The sequence below is a fragment of the Nomascus leucogenys genome, chromosome 2 (genome assembly GCF_006542625.1).
Source record: "Nomascus leucogenys isolate Asia chromosome 2, Asia_NLE_v1, whole genome shotgun sequence".
Classification (NCBI taxonomy): Eukaryota; Metazoa; Chordata; class Mammalia; order Primates; family Hylobatidae; genus Nomascus; species Nomascus leucogenys.
The window spans coordinates 43,811,455-43,823,769 of record NC_044382.1 but is presented as its reverse complement, the minus strand read 5'-3'; positions in this window follow the sequence as shown (position 1 = coordinate 43,823,769).

The following is a 12,315-nucleotide window of genomic DNA, read 5'->3' as shown; positions in this document are numbered from 1 at the left end:
TCTTGAACTCCCGGGTTCTTAGGTATCCTCCTGACTCAGTCCCCCGAAGGCCTGGGATTACAGGCGTGAGCCACTACACCTACCCTGCTCAGATCGTTAAAAGTCCTTTCACTCATACATGGTCATGTGCTATTGATTAGGTGGGCTATTCCTGAAAAGATCTACACCATCACAGTTACGGACAGTTTGCTTGGGCTCACAGGATTACTTATTGTTTATTAAATATATTTTAGTCCAATTTTTTCTAGTTCTTCATAGAGTTTCTGTAATATTTATTTGTCCATTGTAATTATATTTCCCCATATTCTCAAGCAGATCATTTGAAAAAGCTAACCAATTGAAGATCTGTAGGCTGAAGAGAAGGCAGTCTCCATTTATCACCTAGAATTTAATTTTAGACAGGGTTTCACTCTGTTGCCCAGGCTGGAGTACAGTGGTGTGATCACAGCTCACTGCAGCCTGAACTCTCTGGGCTCAGGCAATCCTCCCACCCCATCCTCTCGGGTAGCTGGGACTGCAGGTGCACACCACTATGCCTGGCTAATGTTTCAAATATATATATGTGTGTGTGTGTGTCCATATATGTATATATGTGTATATATATATGTATGTATATATATATATTTTTTTTGTGTTTGAGATGGAGTCTTGCTCTGTCACCCAGGCTAGAGTGTAGTGGCGCGATCTCAACCCTCTGCAACCTCCGCCTCCTAGGTTCAGACGATTATCCTGCCTCAGCCTCCCAAGTAGCTGGGATTACTGGTGCCTGCCACAGTTCCTGGCTAATTTTTGTATTATTAGTAGAGACAGGGTTTCACCATGTTGGCCAGGCTGGCCTTGAACCCCTGACCTCGTGAGCCACCATGCCTGGCCTATGTTTTATATTTTTCTGGAGAGACAGGTTTTGCCACGTTGCCCAGACTGGTCTTGAACTCCTGGACTCAAGCTATCTGTGCACCTTGGCCTCTCAAAGTGCTGGAATTACAAGCATGAGTCACCATGCCTGGCCTAGTAGTAGTGTTTTTGTACCGGCTTTGAGATAAATGTGGCCATGGAACCTGATACATTTCATTTTATCTCTGTGGCCATTCTGTTGTGAGAGCTTTGGGGCTTTGAAGTAGCTTAGGAGAGTGACAGAAAAAAATCAGCCTTAAATTTTTCTCTGTCATTTGTCTTTCTTGTGAACTCTCTTAAAATTTTTTTTTCTCTGGAGATTTTTAGTCCATTCTGTTAGGTGTTTATTTCCATATGGGCTTAGCATGTTTTTCAGTACAGAATCTGCCCATTTTGTCTTTAATCTGCCTGGTGCTGGTTTGTGATCACTTAAGAAGCTGGTTTGTGATTGGCCAGGCACAGTGACTCACGCCTGTAATCCCAGCACTTTGGGAGGCTGAGGCGGGTGGATCACGAGGTCAGGAAATCGCAACCATCCTGGCTAACATGGTGAAACCCTGTCTCTACTAAAAATACAAAAAATTAGCTGGGCATGGTGGTGGACGCTGGTAGTCCCAGCTACTCAGGAGGCTGAAGCAGGAGAATGGCGTGAACCCGGGAGGCGGAGCTTTCAGTGAGCGGGGAGATCATGCCACTGCACTCCAGCCTGGGCAACAGAGCAAGACTCTGTCTCAAAAAAAAAAAAAAAAAAAAAAAAAAAAAGACTTGTTTGTGATTTACTGTCTATTGTTTGTTTCTTTCCTCGGGCTAGCTTTTGTAGAGTGGCAGTCACCCTATAAGTTGCTGCCTTATAGCTACATGTGACCTACAGGTCCCACAGATACATAAGTTCTTTTTCCTTGTCCTCTTTGCATTGTTTTTACTTACTTATTTCTTGGTAATTTTGTTAATTTGCCTCAAATCGCTTTCAGTTATCATAAAGGAAAAATTTTTTTGGACAACTGTATAACTTTATTTGATATATTTGATGATTAGCAGTTAGTTCTCATCCACATTGACTGGATTTTTGAAAATGACAGGTACATAGGTAACCAAAGCATAGAGCTTGTTTGGTGAATCTTTATCCTCATTACATTTTCTGGACAACCACGTACAGATACGGTATGGGACATTCCTTACTCCTTTGGCCCAGACAGCTTTGTTGAGCCTAGTATCAATGCACACATCTGGAATTCCCATCTCCTCCAGATCTCTTGAGTGCCTGAGGGGCATGCTGCTTGAAGCCCACTCCATGCACGCACTTGTGAATGTTGATGGTGTATTCTCAAGTCACCACCTCGATTACAGAACAGCCCTTCTCACCACCCTTCTTTGCGGGAGCTATTCTGCCAGGCCCAAGTTGGAAAAGCAAGGAAAATATTTTCAAGTATTTTTGAATTTTTCTAATTTCTATATTTATGTAACCCTTGGTTGCTACTAATGCTGTTTTTCATGTTATGGGAAATTTTAATCTTTATTAGATTAACATTGTGTTTCTGAATATCTTAAGTCTTCCATTTCACCTGCCTATTTATATCCTGTGTAGCAGTTAGTCCTTATGGTAATTATAGTTGTAACAAAGAGACCCCAAAATTGCTAGATGTGGTGGTGCATGCCTGTAGTCCTAGCTACTTGGGAGGCTGAGGTGGGAGGACTCCTTGAGTCCAGGAGTTTGAGGCTTCAATGAGCTGGGATCATACCACTGCACTCCAGCCTGGACAACAGAGCAAGACCCCTTCTCTTCTTTTTTTTTTTTTTTTTTTTTTGAGACAGAGTCTCACTCTGTCACCCAGGCTGGAGTGCAGTGGTGCAATCTTGGCTCACTGCAACCTCCGCCTCCCGGGTTCAAGCAATTCTTCTGCCTCAGCCTCCCGAGTACCTGGGACTACAGGCACCCGCCACCACACCCAGCTAATTTTTGTATTTTTAGTAGAGACGGGGTTTTGCCATGTTAGCCAGGCTGGTCTCAAACTCCTGACCTCGGGTGATCCACCTGCCTCGGCCTCCCTAAGTGCTGAGATTACAAGCGTGAGCCACCGTGCCTAGCTGACCCCTTCTCTTAATTAAGAAAATGCTGTGGCTCTGATAAAATTAGCATATTTCTCATATATCTGTCCTATGCTTTCCATGCAGAGTTTCAAGGACCTAAGCTCACAGTGATGTTGCCAATTTCAAAACATGGCTTCAGGCCGGGCACGGTGGCCCATGCCTGTGATCCCAGCACTTTGGGAGGCTGAGGCGTGTGGATCATGAGGTCAGGAAATTGAGACCATCCTGGCTAACATGATGAAACCCTGTCTCTACTAAAATTATGAAAAATTAGCCAGGCATGGTAGCAGGTACCTGTAGGCCCAGCTACTTGGGAGGCTGAGGCAGGAGAATGGCGTGAACCCCAGAGGCAGAGCTTGCAGTAAGCCAAGATGGCGCCACTGCACTCCAGCCTGGGCAACAGAGCAAGACTCTGTCTCAAACAAAACAAAACAAAACAAAAACAAAAAAACACACAAAAAAACCATGGCTTCTGAGATTAGTTGCCTTCATTTTACCCGGTCTGAAGGGAGGAGTTACGGAAGTCCAAGCCCTATTAGGCAAATAAGGTGAAGCTACACATAGCTGCAAGAGGTGTTGGGAAGCATAGTCCCTATTTGAACAACCAGGTCCAGTTATTAATGTGGAGGGAGAGAATGGATTTTAGTGGCAATCTCTACCACATATCTGTAGGTAAAGGTTTGTAGGTGGAGATTGGGGTGGGATGAAGAAGCACACATACCTACAGATTACATGAAACCAAATTGAGGTTTTTGAAACTAAATTGTTACTAGTTACCTTTAAAAAATTGTTAATTCACAAAAGATTTGAATATCATATTTGAGCCAAGCACTATTCTGGGTACACTAGATTACTTCCTGGTTTATAGTCTAGTGAAAGGTTTGGACAAGTGAAGAGTTTATACAATATGAAAGGCCCGGTGCTTGTGGCTCACACCTGTAATTCCATCACTTTGGGAGGCCAAGGCAGGCAGACTGCTTGATCCCAAGAGTTCGAGACCAGCCTGGGTGACATGGCAAAACCCCATCTCAACAAAAATCAGCCAGGCGTGGTGGCTTGTGCCTGTAGTCTCAGCTACTCGAGAGGCTGAGATGGGAGGATTCCCTGACCCTGGGAGGTTGAGGCTGCAGTGAGCCCAGCTGTGATTGCACCAGTGCACTCCAGCCTGGGTGACAGAATAAGATTCTGTCTCAAAAAACATATATATGATGACTACTACTATTTCTGGAGTAAATGGGGGTGGGTGGGAGTGGGGGTTCCAACAATAACCAAAAAGAAATAACATTTAAGCTAAGAGTAGAGATTGGTATGTGGAGAGAAGAGATTGTTAAAGAAAGGAAACACACACAAAAGCCTGGAAAGCATGAATGACCTTCTTTCAGCAAGTAAAATGTGCATGGTAGGCGGTGTAATGAACAAGCGCTGGGAAGGGGAGATGAAACAGACTAGATCATAGAAGGGCCCTGAAAATCAGTCTAAAGAGTTTCTGATTTCTTCTGAGGACAAATGACGAGCCATTGGAAAAATTTAAATAAGGTCATGACTTGCTCTTATTTATAGCTTAGGTTGGCTTGGAGGAGTAGAGGTCAGAGTCAGGCACAGTAGTAAAGTCCCATTTGGATGAGCTACTCAGATTAGGTTTGGGACAGTGAGGAAGAAAGAAGTGGACAAATTGTGAACTGAGATATATAGAAGTAATAAAACTTGGTGCCAGGAATAAACAAAGGAGTCTAAGATGATGCCTAGTTTCTGACTTGAGTGGCAACATAGTATTAACTAGTCTATGGAGCAGTGTGTGTGCCTGCATGCGTGTGCACAGAAAGTGAGGGGAGGTGGTTAGGAGTGTATCCAAGCCAAATATGACAGGTTAAGATGACCCCTGCCTATATAAAGACATGATATTTTTTCTAGTTTAGCCCAAAATCTACTCTTTATAGGTGAAAGTGGACATTATTTTTATATCTGATGGAGTGTATGGGGCAAAAAGGAACTACTCTTATACATAGAGATGCTGATATATTTTATGTAGGAACCCATTTTAATTAGTAATTATTTATTTATTTATTTATTTTTTTTTTTTTTGAGATGGAGTCTCGCTCTGTTGCCCAGGCTGGAGTACAGTGGCGCCATCTCGGCTCGCTGCAAGCTCCGCCTTCCGGTTTCACGCCATTCTCCTGCCTCAGCCTCCCAAGTAGCTGGGACCACAGGCGCCCACCAACACCCCCGGCTAATTTTTTGTGTTTTTAGTAGAGACGGGGTTTCACCGTGTTAGCCAGGATGGTCTCGATCTCCTGACCTTGTGATCCGCTGCCTCGGCCTCCCAAAGTGCTGGGATTACAGGCGTGAGCCACCGTGCCCGGCCTAATTAGTAATACTTTTCTATGTTTTCAGTTGACTTAACAAATTCAACAAACCTTAATAGTTTCTGATCATCTGCTCTACAATGTGGCAGCTCCCATATCAAACGAGACATAAGTCAGTATCCTCAAGGAACTCGTATTAGAAAACAAATGCCGGTCGGGCGTGGTGGCTCACGCCTGTAATCCCAGCATTATGGGAGGCCAAGGCAGGCGGATCACGAGGTCAGGAGATCGAAACCATCCTGGCTAACACGGTGAAACACCGTCTCTACTAAAAATACAAAAAATTAGCCGGGCGCGGTGGTGGGCGCCTGTGGTCCCAGCTACTCGGGAGGCTGAGGCAGGAGAATGGCGTGAATCCGGGAGGCAGAGCTTGCAGCGAGCGGAGATCGCACCACTCCGTCTCAAAAAGAAAAGAAAGAAGAAAGAGGAAACAAACGTCTTAAGATATGTAAAACTTAAACCATGTAATGTCAATTTTTATTCACTCTGATATTTTAAACATGCTTTATCTCATAAATTAGCTAATGATTTTAGTGCATAGCAAATGAAACTACAGTCCATCTGCCTATTCCTAAGCTTTAGGTGAATTTTTAGACGATTTCACCAAAAAAGCTGGTTATTGTGTTTATTCTCTTTAAGCTCAGAAGTATCAGATTAAAAAATCATTCATAAATAGGCCGGGCGTGGTGGCTTACTTCTGTAATCCCAGCACTTTGGGAGGCTGAGGTGGGCGGATCACGAGGTCAAGAGATCGAGACCATTCTGGCCAACATGGTGAAACCCCATCTCTACTAAAAATACAAAAATTAGCTGGGCGTGGTGGTGCTTGCCTGTAGTCCCAGCTACTCGGGAGGGGGAGGCAGGAGAATTGCTTGAACCCGGGAGGCAGAGGTTGCAGTGAGCCGAGATCATGCCACTGCACTCCAGCCTGGCGACAGAGTGAGACTCCATCTCAAAAAAAAAAAAAAAATTCATAAATCATGATGATGGTGGCTTTTTATTTTCATTTTTATTTTTTTTGAGACTGGGTCTCACTTTGTCACCTAGGCTGGAGTGCTGTGGTGTGATCTCGGCTCACTGCAACCTCTGCCTCCTGAGCTCAAGCAATCTATCCACCTCAACCTCCTGAGTAGCTGGGACTACAGGCACACAACACCACACCCGGCTATTTTTTGTATGTTTTGGAGAGACAGGGGCTTCGCCTCATTGCCCAGGATGGTCTCGAACTCCTGGACTCAAGTGATCTGCCTGGGTCCCCCAAAGTGCTGGGATTACAGGCATGAACCACCTTGACCAGCTTTAAATCATGTTGAGAGCTACTTAAATGGCTGGTGTGCTTCCTCTGTCACATAATAAAAACAAATAACTGTTGGGCGCAGTGGCTCACGCCTGTAATCCCAGCACTTTGGGAAGCCGAGGTGGGTGGATCACTTAAGGTCAGGAATTCAACACCAGCCTGGCCAACATGGTGAAACCCTGTCTCTACTAAAAATACAAAAAAATTAGCCAGGCATTGTGGCGTGTGTCTGTAATCCCAGCTACTCAGGAGGCTGAGGCAGGAGAATTGTTTGAACCCAGGAGGCAGAGGTTGCAGTGAGCCAAGATTGCGCCACTGCACTCCAGCCTGGGCAACAGAGCAAGACTCCATGTCAAAAATAAAAAATAAAAATAAAAAGAAATAACTACAAAGTACTATTACCTCCTCCTTATGCCAGGTGCAGAATGAATGATGACTGAAGCAGATTATGATTTTTTCAGAGTAACTCACTGTGGGGCTGTCAGAAAAATGCCAAAAAGAGGGCTTTTTTTTTTAAGCTGTGTTAAAAAAAATTTTTTTGGAAACTTCAAACATATACAAAAAGCGAAAATAGAATATAATGACCTTCTATGTGTCCATCACCAAGCTTTAGCAATTAAAAAGTTAAGACCTTTCATGAATATATCCGCTTTTGAAATAAAAGCCAGAAAAAAATTAAAAAACAATTCAAAACCTATCTATTTGCATGTATAGCCCCACCCTCTCCCTGTCCCCCTGAGTTATTTTGAAGCAAATTCTCCAAGTCATATTTTATCCTAAAATATTTTAGTACATATATCTAAAAATAAAGCCTTTTTTTTTTTTTTTTTTTTTTTTGAGTTGGAGTCTCACTCTATTACCTAGGCTGGAGTGCAATGGCATGATCTCAGCTCACTACAACCTCTGTCTCCTGGGTCCAAGCAATTCTCCTGCCTCAGCCTCCCGAGTAGCTGGGATTACAGGTGCCAGTCACCACCCCTGGCTAATTTTTATATTTTTAGTAGAGACAGGGTTTCGCCATGTTGGCCAAGCTGGTCTCGAACTCCCGACCTTGTGATCTGCCCGCCTCAGCCTCCCAAAGTGTTGGGATTAAGGCGTGAGCCACCGCACCTGTCCTAAAGACTTTTTTCAAAGCATAAGCACAATACCATTATTACAATTTAAAAAATCAACAATGTTCGTAAATATCAAGCATCTAGTGTGAAAATTGTCCTGTTCTAGCATTTTAAAAATGTTTTTTAGTTGTTATTTCTTTTTATTTATTTATTTATTTATTTATTTTTTGAGAGGGAATCTCGCTCTGTCACCCAGGCTGGAGTGCAGCGGCAGATCTCCACTTACTGCAACCTCTGCCTCCCAGGTTCAAGTGGTTCTCCTGCCTCAGCCTCCCGAGTAGGTGGGACTACAGGGGTGGGCCACCATGCCCAGCTAATTTTTGTATTTTTAGCAGAGGTGGGGGTTTCACCATGTTGGCCAGTATGGTCTCGAACTCATGACCTCATGATCCGCCCACCTCGGCCTCCCAAAGTGCTGGGATTACAGGCGTGAGCCACCGCGCCCGGCTATTTCTTTTTATTGAAGTATAATTTACATATCATAAATTTTACCCATTGTTAATTGTGTGTGTGTGTGTGTGTGTGTGTGTGTGTGTGTGTGGCTATCCAATTAATCTAGCACAATTTGGTGGAAAGACTATCCTTTCCATTTTTTTTTTTTTTTTGAGACGGAGTCTCGCACTGTCACCTGGGTTGGTGTGCAGTGGTGCAGTCTCGGCTTGCTGCAACCTTCACCTCCCAGGTTCATGCCATTCTTCTGCCTCAGGCTCCCAAATAGCTAGGATTACAGGCGCCTGCCACCACGCCCGGCTAATTTTTTGTATTTTTAGTACAGACAGGGTTTCACCGTGTTAGCCAGGCTGGTCTCAAACTCCTGACCTTGTGATCTGCCTGCCTCGGTCTCCCAAAGTGATGGGATTACAGGCGTGAGCCACCGCGCTGGCTATCCTTTCCATCTGGAATTGCTTTGTCATGTTTACTGAAGATCAGCTGACTGTAGATGTGTAGGTGTATATCTGAGCTAACTTGTCTAATTTGGTGATCTGTATGCTGATACCTATGCCGATACCACAGTCTTGATTACTGTAGTTTAATTAAAGTTTTGAAATCAGGTAATGTAAGTCTTCCTACTTTTTCAAAATCATTTTGGTTGTTTCATGTAGATTTTAGGATCAGTTTGTCAATTTCTACAAATCTCTAGGTTTTTTAGGAGTTGTATCTATAGATCAATTTGGACAGAATTGCCATCATAACAATATTGTCTTTCAATCCAGAACATAGTATGTCTCTCCATCGATTTTCATCTGTCTTGATTTCTTTCAGCAGTGTTTTTTATGTTTTAGTGTATAAAACTTGAACTTCTTTTGTTGAATTGAGTCTTAGGTATTTTTTTTGATGCTACTGTGAATGGAATTTTTTAAATTTTTGATAGTATATATAAATACAGTCTATTTTCTGCATATTGACCTTCTATCTGGCAATCTTCCAAAACTCACTTATTATCTCTGGTAGTTTTTTTTGTTGTTGTTGTTAATTTTTAAATTTTTAAAAAAATTTTTTGGCTGGGTGCAGTGACTCATGCCTGTAATCCTAGCACTTTGGGAGGCCAAGGCGGGCGGATCCCCTGAGGTTGGGCGTTGGAGACCAGCCTGACCAATATGGAGAAACCCTGTCTCTACTAAAAATACAAAATTAGGCAGGCGTGGTGGTGCATGCCTGTAATCCCAGCTACTCGGGAGGCTGAGGCAGGAGAACAGCTTGCACCCGGGAGGCAGAGGTTGCGGTGAGCCGAGATCGCGCCATTGCACTCTAGCCTGGGCAACAAGAGTGAAACTCTGTCTCCAGGGAAAAGAAAAAAGAAAAAAAAATTGCCAGTACATAGTAGGTGTATATATTTATGGAATAAATGAGTTTCTTTTTGTTTGTGTTTTTTGAGACAGACTCTTGCTCTGTTGCTGAGGCTGGAGTGCAGTGGCAGGATCTTGGCTTACTGCAACTTCCACCCCACCGGGTTTTTTTTTTTTTTTTAGAATCAGAGTCTCACTCTGTTGCCCAGCCTGGAGTGCAGTGGCCTGATCTTGGCTCACTATAACCTCCGCCTCCCGGGTTCAAGCAATTCTCCTGCTTCAGCCTCCCGTGTAGCAGGGACTACAGGCACATGCCGCCATGCCTGGCTAATTTCTATTGTATTTTAGTAGAGACGGGGTTTCATCGTGTTGCCCAGGCTGGTCTCGTGAGCTCAGGAAATTCGCCAGCCTCAGCATCCCAAAGTGCTAGGATTACAGGCCTGAGTCACCGCACCCAGCCACCTCCCGGGTTTTAAGTGATTCTCCTGCCTCATCCTTCTGGGTAGCAGGGATTACAAGCATGGGCCACCATGCCCGGCTAATTATTGTATTTTTTAGTAGAGATGGGGTTTCACCATGTTGGTCAGGCTGGTCTTGAACTCCTGGCCTCAAGTGATCTGCTCACCTCGGCCTCCTAAACTGCTGGGATTACGGGCCTGAGCCACTGTGCCTGGCCCAGAAATGTTTGGATACAGGCATGCAATGCGAAATAAGCATATCAGGGAGATTGAAGTATCCATCCAATCGAGAATTTATATCCTTGATTTACAAGTAATCCAATTACATTCTTTTTTCTTTTTTTTTTTTTTAGATGGAATTTCACTCTTGTTGCCCAGGCTGGAGTGCAATGGCATGATCTCGACTCACCACAACCTCCGCCTTCCGGTTTCAAGTGATTCTCCTGCCTCAGCCTCCTGAGTAGCTGGGATTACAGGCATGCAGCCACTATGCCCAACTAATTTTTGTATTTTTAGTAGAGACGGAGTTTTTCCATGTTGGTCAGGCTGGTCTCGAATTTCCGACCTCAGGTGATCAGCCCGCCTCGGCCTCCCAAAGTGTTGGGATTACAGGCATGAGCCACTGCGCCCGGCCAACTAGTTTTAAAAAAATTTTGTATCAGTATGAACTCATAGATGTTAACATATGCAGTGTATTTCAGTCTATCGAAATTTTTCATTTTTATGCTCAAATCATCCCATCTTTGGCAAGTAGGAGCCAGTTTGGTTCCTCAGTCATTCTGAATGACCCTAGTACCCTGGTATTCTTTTATTTATTTATTTATTTATTTATTTACTTATATATTTAAGTTTTGCATTTTGATATAAGATGCCCTAGACTCATAGAAAGGCCTTTTGAGATAGCAAGACAAATTTGGCGGATTTAATTTCAGCCAAAGGAAGAGAATAATGTCAGCTTTTCTCTCCTCACCCCCAGAAATTTGAAAGAAACCAGGACAATTGTGAATGCAGTTTTCTCACTGAAAAGAAGTGCGCGTTGGTGGTGAGACAGTTAAATAAGGATTCTAACCTGTGGACTGCATTTGTTGTCATTAGAGGGGGTATATACAGTATTTATTCAAAGATGCTCAAGCCTGTAATCCCAGACCTTTGGGAGGCCGAGGCAGGAGGATTGCTTGATCCCAGGAGTTTGAAACCAACCGTCAAACAGTGAGACCTCATCTCTAGAAAAAAATTAAAAAATGGGGTGGGAAGATCGCTTGAGCCCAAGAGGTTGCGGCTGCAATGAGCCATAACTGAGCAACTGCACTTGGGTGACAGTGCGAGACTGTGCCTAAAAAAAAAAAAAAAAAAAAAAATTGAAAGACAATTCTAACATCCAGTTCTAACACCTGTAAGCATATCTGTCCAAACACAGAGCTAAAGTAAAAACACAGGAAGGGGCCGGGCGCAGTGGCTCACGCCTGTAATCCCAACACTTTGGGAGGCCAAGGCGGGTGGATCACCTGAGGTCAGGAGTTTGAGACCAGTCTGACCAACATAGTGAAACCCCATCTCTACTAAAAATATAAAATTAGTCAGGCATGATGGCGCATGCCTGTAATCCCAGCTACTTGGGACGCTGAGGTAGGAGAACTGCTTGAACCCAGGGAGGTGGAGACTGCAGTGAGCCGAGATCGCGCCATTGCACTCCAGCCTGGGTAACAGGAGCAAAACTCTAGTCTCAAAAAGTCAAAAAATCAAACAAACACACATACAGGAAAGGAAAGGACATAATAATGAAGGAGTAGTAACCACAGGGCATCCATGTTGGAGTATCCAGATCAGCTTCCTTTTTGTTAATCATAAATCCCCTTGGTGCTCCATCCTGTTGGCTTTTCATGTACCTGCAAATCATGTATGGGGGTATGAGAAAGACAGTTTAAAAAGGAAAGGTTTGTTGTTCCACCGTTAGGGGTGAGGGAGGTACTTAGCGAAATGATGACTAGTAATAAGCTCTAGAACTACGGGCTCTTTTATCCATGTCCATTGTTTCATATTCTTCTGGACCCACAAGATGGCACTTGAGGATCTACAACAGCAAAACCATACCAACGTATTTAGAATAAAAGAATCATCCACAGGGTCAGATTAATGATGCATCTTTCTGGCCTAACAGTGTCTCTTTGATGGGCACAGAGATAAGGGGACTATGGCTACACCATCAGAATTGTATTATTCATTTAATAATGGCTACCACTTTGAAATGCCTCCTGTGCCCCAGGGCACTGTACTCATCACTTTACATCTCATTTCATCTATAAGACTTTATAT